We start from the raw sequence: 6,049 nt of genomic DNA on the forward strand, positions 1-6,049 counted from the left end.
AGTGTCTACTATGGTCAGACCCTTGGACAAGCTGGTCAAAGATGGCACAATGCATGAACAAGTATGGACAACTGTCCCACCACCAAACTTGCTCTCCATCCAATATGGACACCACCCTAGTCAAGGCCAAAATCTTGACATCAGTAGTGACGTAGATGAATAAAGTTATATTCGTATGAAACAGGAATCCATTTCATTTCTTCATTAAATGGAGTTTTCCAACGGTATCAGGCATATTCTTAGGAAGCATCTTGGGATGGCGCTGGAGGATCCTAGCTTTCAGGCTCTGGAGGTGGGGCTGGCAGAGCTTCTTTTTTCTGGGCTGCCAGGAACTCATGAATTGCTCGCTCTATCTGTGGCCTGAAGATGTGGTTTAGTTTGGGGTCCACCACCTGAGAGATGATCCTGTCCACCCCTGCTTCCAGCATGCCTGACTGAACCACACTCTGCCTCAGCCCATTCTGCAACTGGTTTTATTGGTATATATAAAGGCTACTACTAATTTTTATAAGTTGATTTTATGTATCTGTTATTCCTTCTCTTGTCTTAGCAAGAACTTAAAGCACCGTTTTGATCAGAAATGGAAACAGTGGATAGTTCTATCTTGTTCCTAATTTTAATAGACTTCCAAGTTTTTCTTTTTTGTTTAAGATGATGTTGGCTATGGATTTGTCATACGTAAACTTTATTATGTTTAAATACATTGCTTTCAGGCCCATTTTTCTAGGACATTTATCACAATATGATGTTCCTTTTTTGTCAAATGTATACATTGAGAAGACCATGTGATTTTGGTCTTTAAGTTCATTTATATGATTTATTATATTTACCAACATATTTATATTATCATCCCTGCATCACTGGGATAACACCAATTTGATCATTGTGGATGGCCTGTTTTATGTTTGTCTGAGAATTTTTGCATTTATGTTAGTAAGTAGTAGTGATCTATTGTTCTCTTTTTGTGTATCTTTACCTGGATTTAGTGTTAGAGTAGCATTGGTTTCATAGAACAGGTTTGGAAGTTTTCCTTATATTTCTATCTTTTTGAATAATGTGGAAATATTTCTTGCAGTTCTTTAATGGTCTGGTAATTTTTTTCTCTGCATCCATCTGGAGCCAGAGTGGTTTATTTATTTATTTATTTTTAAGTCAGGGGAATTTTTATTACTGTTTAAATCTCACTTCTTGTTGTGGTTTAAATTATTGATCTCTTCTTGGTTTTGATGGTTAAGATGTATTTAGAAGTTAATCCATTTCTTTTTGGTTCTCTAGCTTGTTTTTGGTCTGTGTGACCTGTCAATTGTTGAAAGCGTGGTACTGAAGTCACATATGTATTGAGGGAGGTTCATAAATTCTTTAATATCCCATAGTGCTTGTTTTATGAAGTTGGGTGCACACAAGTTTTATGTATATGAGGTAATAACTGTAATCTCCTCTTAGTAGACTATTCTCTTTATCAGAATTAAGTGAGCATCTTTTTAATTAGTTTTATATTGAAGTCTAGCCAGCATGGAAATCAGTGTGGTAGTTCCTCCTGAAGCTGGAAATAGATTTACCTTAAGATCTTAGGCATATACCGAAATGATTCCACATCCTATTATAGAGACACTTGCACATTCATATTCATTGCTACTCTACATAGCTGGAGTTTTCTCTCGGGGTCCTGTCAAGCCCCGGCAGTCTGACAGCCCACTTATAAAATAAACTATTTAAACTGTTTGGCCTAATGGCTCAGGCTTCTTGCGAGCTCTTTTTATGTCTTAAATTAACCCATTTCTATTAGTCTATAAGTTGTCACATGGCTTGTGGCTTTCCGCTACCTTACATCTCGCTTGGGTGGCTGGCAGTGTCTCTCTGCCTCAGCCTTCCACCTCCTAGAATTCCTCTCCTCCTTGTCCTGCCTACCCTATCCTTCCTGCCTGGCTACTGGCCAATCAGAGTTTTATTTATCAATCAATCATCCACAGTAACTCCATTCATAATAGCCAGAAATTGGAAATGACCTACATATCCATCAATGGATAAATAGATGCAAAAATGGGGTACATTTACACAGTGATTACTCAGCTGTTTAAAAAATGAAATCATGAAATTCTCAGAAAAAACTCATCTTGAGTGAGATAACCCAGACCCAGAAAGACAAATATGGCATATGTTAGCTTATATGTAGATGTTAGATGTTAAGTGTTCAATAAGCATGCTACAATCTATATAACCACAGAGCTTAGTTACAGAGTAAGAAACTAGGGGAAATAAAAGGGTGTCCCTAGGAAGGGGAAACAGAATAGATAGTTATGGATGGGTGGATGGAAATGGAGGAAGACTGGAATCGGGGGACCAATTTGGGGGAAGGAGCGAGTATGGGATGGAATAAGGGTAGGGACAACTAAAACTAGTTGCTATTTCATGGATATTATATAGACCCAATACAGTAGAAGTTTCTTTACATATATGAAATAAGTCTAAATGGAATCACCAAATAGGAAAGACAAAGCCCCAACTCTTGCCACCAAATGAAACCTTCAATGTTGGGGATTGGTTATATATAATTGAGTTGTAGGCCAAAGGAGACACATGGAAACCCCAAACAACCTAGGCTATTGCTAAAACTATTGGATACTCTGCACAAACTGATATAAGGCCCTATTCCTGAAGACACTGCCTACAAACTCATTGAACACAAAGAAGTTGAGCTGGTGCCTACCAAGAGCCTTCATCCCTGTAGATTGTTGTTCACAGTATTAGAAGGTTCTCTGATTACTGCTAGAGGAGAAAGGTGAACACCATCTCACCTACAAACCATGTGATCTGCAGTGGTGACCTGCCTGAAAAATATGCAGGTGCAATCATGGTGCAAAAGTTGGGGAGTAACCAACCACTATCTGGTTGGATTTGAGGCCCACTCCATGAGATGAAAACCATGCTAAACACTACTCAGGTGGCCAAATACATAAGACTAGATAGGCCATGGGCCTGGGGAAAACCAAATACTACTGTTAAAGTTACATAGCTATAAAATAACTTTTAACAACATTCTGCTATATTTATAAATCAATGTCTTGTTAAGTCAACATCGAAGAATCATCCTTCTGCAGTAGATGGGAACAAATACAGTGACCCAAAATTGGACAATATGCAGCGTGAGAGACCTTGGAACACTCATTCCTAAATGGGATGACCCCATCAAATTCCATTCTTTAGGGCTCAGAGAACTCTGAGGAAGAGGAAGCAGAAAGATTGTAAGATCCAGTGGGGAACTTCCCGAGCACTCTGTTTCTCTCTGTTCCCATGATGTCTTCATTTATCATGGTATCTCTTTCTTTGCTCTCCAACTCTGTCCTTGTTCCAGCTCAAACCTCCCATTCCCCTGTGTTCTCATCCCCCATCCCTTGCCCTCCACAACTCCCCCATCCCCAGTTTGCTCATGTAGATCTCATCTATTTCTCCTTCACTGGGCAATCCATGCATCCTTCCTAGGGTCCTCCCTGCTAGCTAGCCTGCCTCCCTGGAGCCGTGGGTTGCAGTCTGCTTATCCTTTGCTTTACATCTAGTATCCACTTATGAGTGAGTACATACCATGTTTGTTCTTCTGAGTCTGGGTTACCTCACTCAGGATATTTTCTAGTCCCATCCATTTGCCTGCAAATTTCATGATGGGAATAGGAAGAAGCAGAGTGCTAAGGAAGTTTCCAGGAATCCACAAGGATGACCCTACTTTAGACTACTGGCAATAGTCGAGAGGGTGCTTGAACTGGACTACTCCAGTGATCAGATGGCAGAATACCCTAACTGTCATCATAGAGCCCTCATCCAGTGACTGATGGAAGCAGATGCAGAGATCAGGCCAAACTCCAGGAGTCCAATTGATGAGAGAGAGGAGGGATTCTATGAGCAAGGGACATTGAGATCATGATAAGAAAATGTACAGAGACAGCCAGCCAAACTAGTGGAAATGCATGAACTGTGGACCAATAGCTGAGGGGCCCCCATGGTACTGTACTAGGCCCTCTGGATAGGCGAGACAGTTGTTTAGCTTGAACTGTTTAGGGTCCCTGGTGCATGAGCTGGCTTTTTATAGCCCAGTGCCTATGGTGGGACACTTTGTGCAGCCTTGGTGAAGGGCGGAGGGGCTTGGACCTGCCTCAACTGAATGTACCAGGCTCTGCTGACTCCCCATGGAAGACCTTGCCTTGGAGGAGGTGGGAATAGTGGGTGGGTTGAGGGGGAACGCTGGGAGAAGGGGCGGGAGGAGGGAGGAGAGGAGAATCTGTGGTTGGTATGTAAAATGAATAGGAAATCTCATAATAATAATAATAATAATAATAATAATAATAATAATAATAATAATAATAGAAAATAAAAAAAGATCCAGTGGGGATGGAAGACACCAAGGAAACAAGGCCTTCTAGACACAAGGAACTGATGCACAGAGGAACTCACTGAGACTATAGTAGCATGCACAGGGCCTTCATAGGTCTAAGCCAGATGAGCTTACAGCACTGAGAAGGGAAGTGAACATAAGGTTCCATCCATAACCCAGAAGCTAATTCCAACTGGCAACCATTCACAAATGAAAAATTAGTTTTCACCAAGAGAGTCTTACTAGGTAAACAAATCACACTTAAGGGCAGGCTCCATGCCCAGAAGTGGGTGGCCAACACAGAACAAACTTAATAGTATGGAAGTGGGGTGCGTTGTCTCATAATGCTTTGCCTGGGTATATTTTTTTTATCTTACAGGTCTTTTGCTTATATATTATGGTTTCTAGTCTTGTGTTTTTTATGAGATTTCTGTGTGTGCAAATATGGGTTTTTCTGTGTCTGTGTATGTTTTTGTGCTTTTTCTTTGGCTCTTTTTTTCTGTTTTGTCCTGTTCTAGTTTTTTTTTGTTTTTATTTTATTTTATTTTACTTTTTTTAGATGCTTTTTTAAAAAATAAGATGAAGAAAGGGTGTAGATTTGATTGGGCTGGGAGGTGGGAAGGACCTAGGAGAAACTGTATTTAGAATACATTGTATGAAAAAATATATTTTCACAAAAGGAACTAAATAAATAAATAAAACATTTGTTTTGTCAGATATTAGAATAGTGACACCTGCCTGCTTCCTGGTTTCATTTGCTTGGAGTATGTTTTTTAATTTCCTCACTCTAAGATAGTATCTTTTCTTGAACTTGAGGTAAGCATTTTGTAGACAGCAAAAAGATGATTCCTATTTTCTGACCCACTTGTCCATTTTGCATCTTTTGATTGGGGAATTTGGCCATTAATATTCAGAATTATTATAGAAAGGTGTCTATTTATTTGTGTCATTTTATTGATTTTGTGGCGTTTGTTTTCTTATTCCTAATTAATTGATATAATCGGAATTATTTCTTTTCCATCCACAGACTCCCTTATCTTCAGTAGCAGTCTTTGGAGCAATGATTTAGTGATCATAAATTCCTTTAGTCTGCTTCTATTATGGAAAGTTTTTCTTTACCCTTCTATTTTGATGGGTAATTTTGCCAATTAACATAGTTTAGGTTGACATCTATGCTCTTTTGGAATTGCTCTAAGTTCTTCTGGCCTTTGGAGTTTCTAGTGAGAGATCAGCTGTTATGATGGGCTTGCCTTTATATGTTACTTGAGCCTTCCTTCAATACCCTATCCTTGTTCTGTATATTTGTACTCTAGCTATAATATAGGGACTATAAAATGAGAACTTGCTTCTTTAGTCTTGTCTGTTTGATGTCATGTGTGCCTATCATACCTAAATCGGCTTCTCTTTCTCTACATCTGGGACGTTTTCGGCTATGACTTTGCTGAGGCTTTGTTCTATGCCTATGCCTTGAAATTATCATCCTATATTTATTATTAATAGATTTGCCCTTTTCATGCTGCATAAAATTTCCTACATATTCTGCATATGAATTTTTATTTATAATTTTCTTGGATAGATTGATACAATATAGGACTGGAGGAAACATCTAAACATATAAAGATTGTATACAATAAACCCATGGCTAACACAATTTTAAATGGAGAATAAGTTAAAATCATGTCACTA

Source organism: Peromyscus eremicus, chromosome X, assembly GCF_949786415.1.
Source record: "Peromyscus eremicus chromosome X, PerEre_H2_v1, whole genome shotgun sequence".
NCBI lineage: Eukaryota > Metazoa > Chordata > Mammalia > Rodentia > Cricetidae > Peromyscus > Peromyscus eremicus.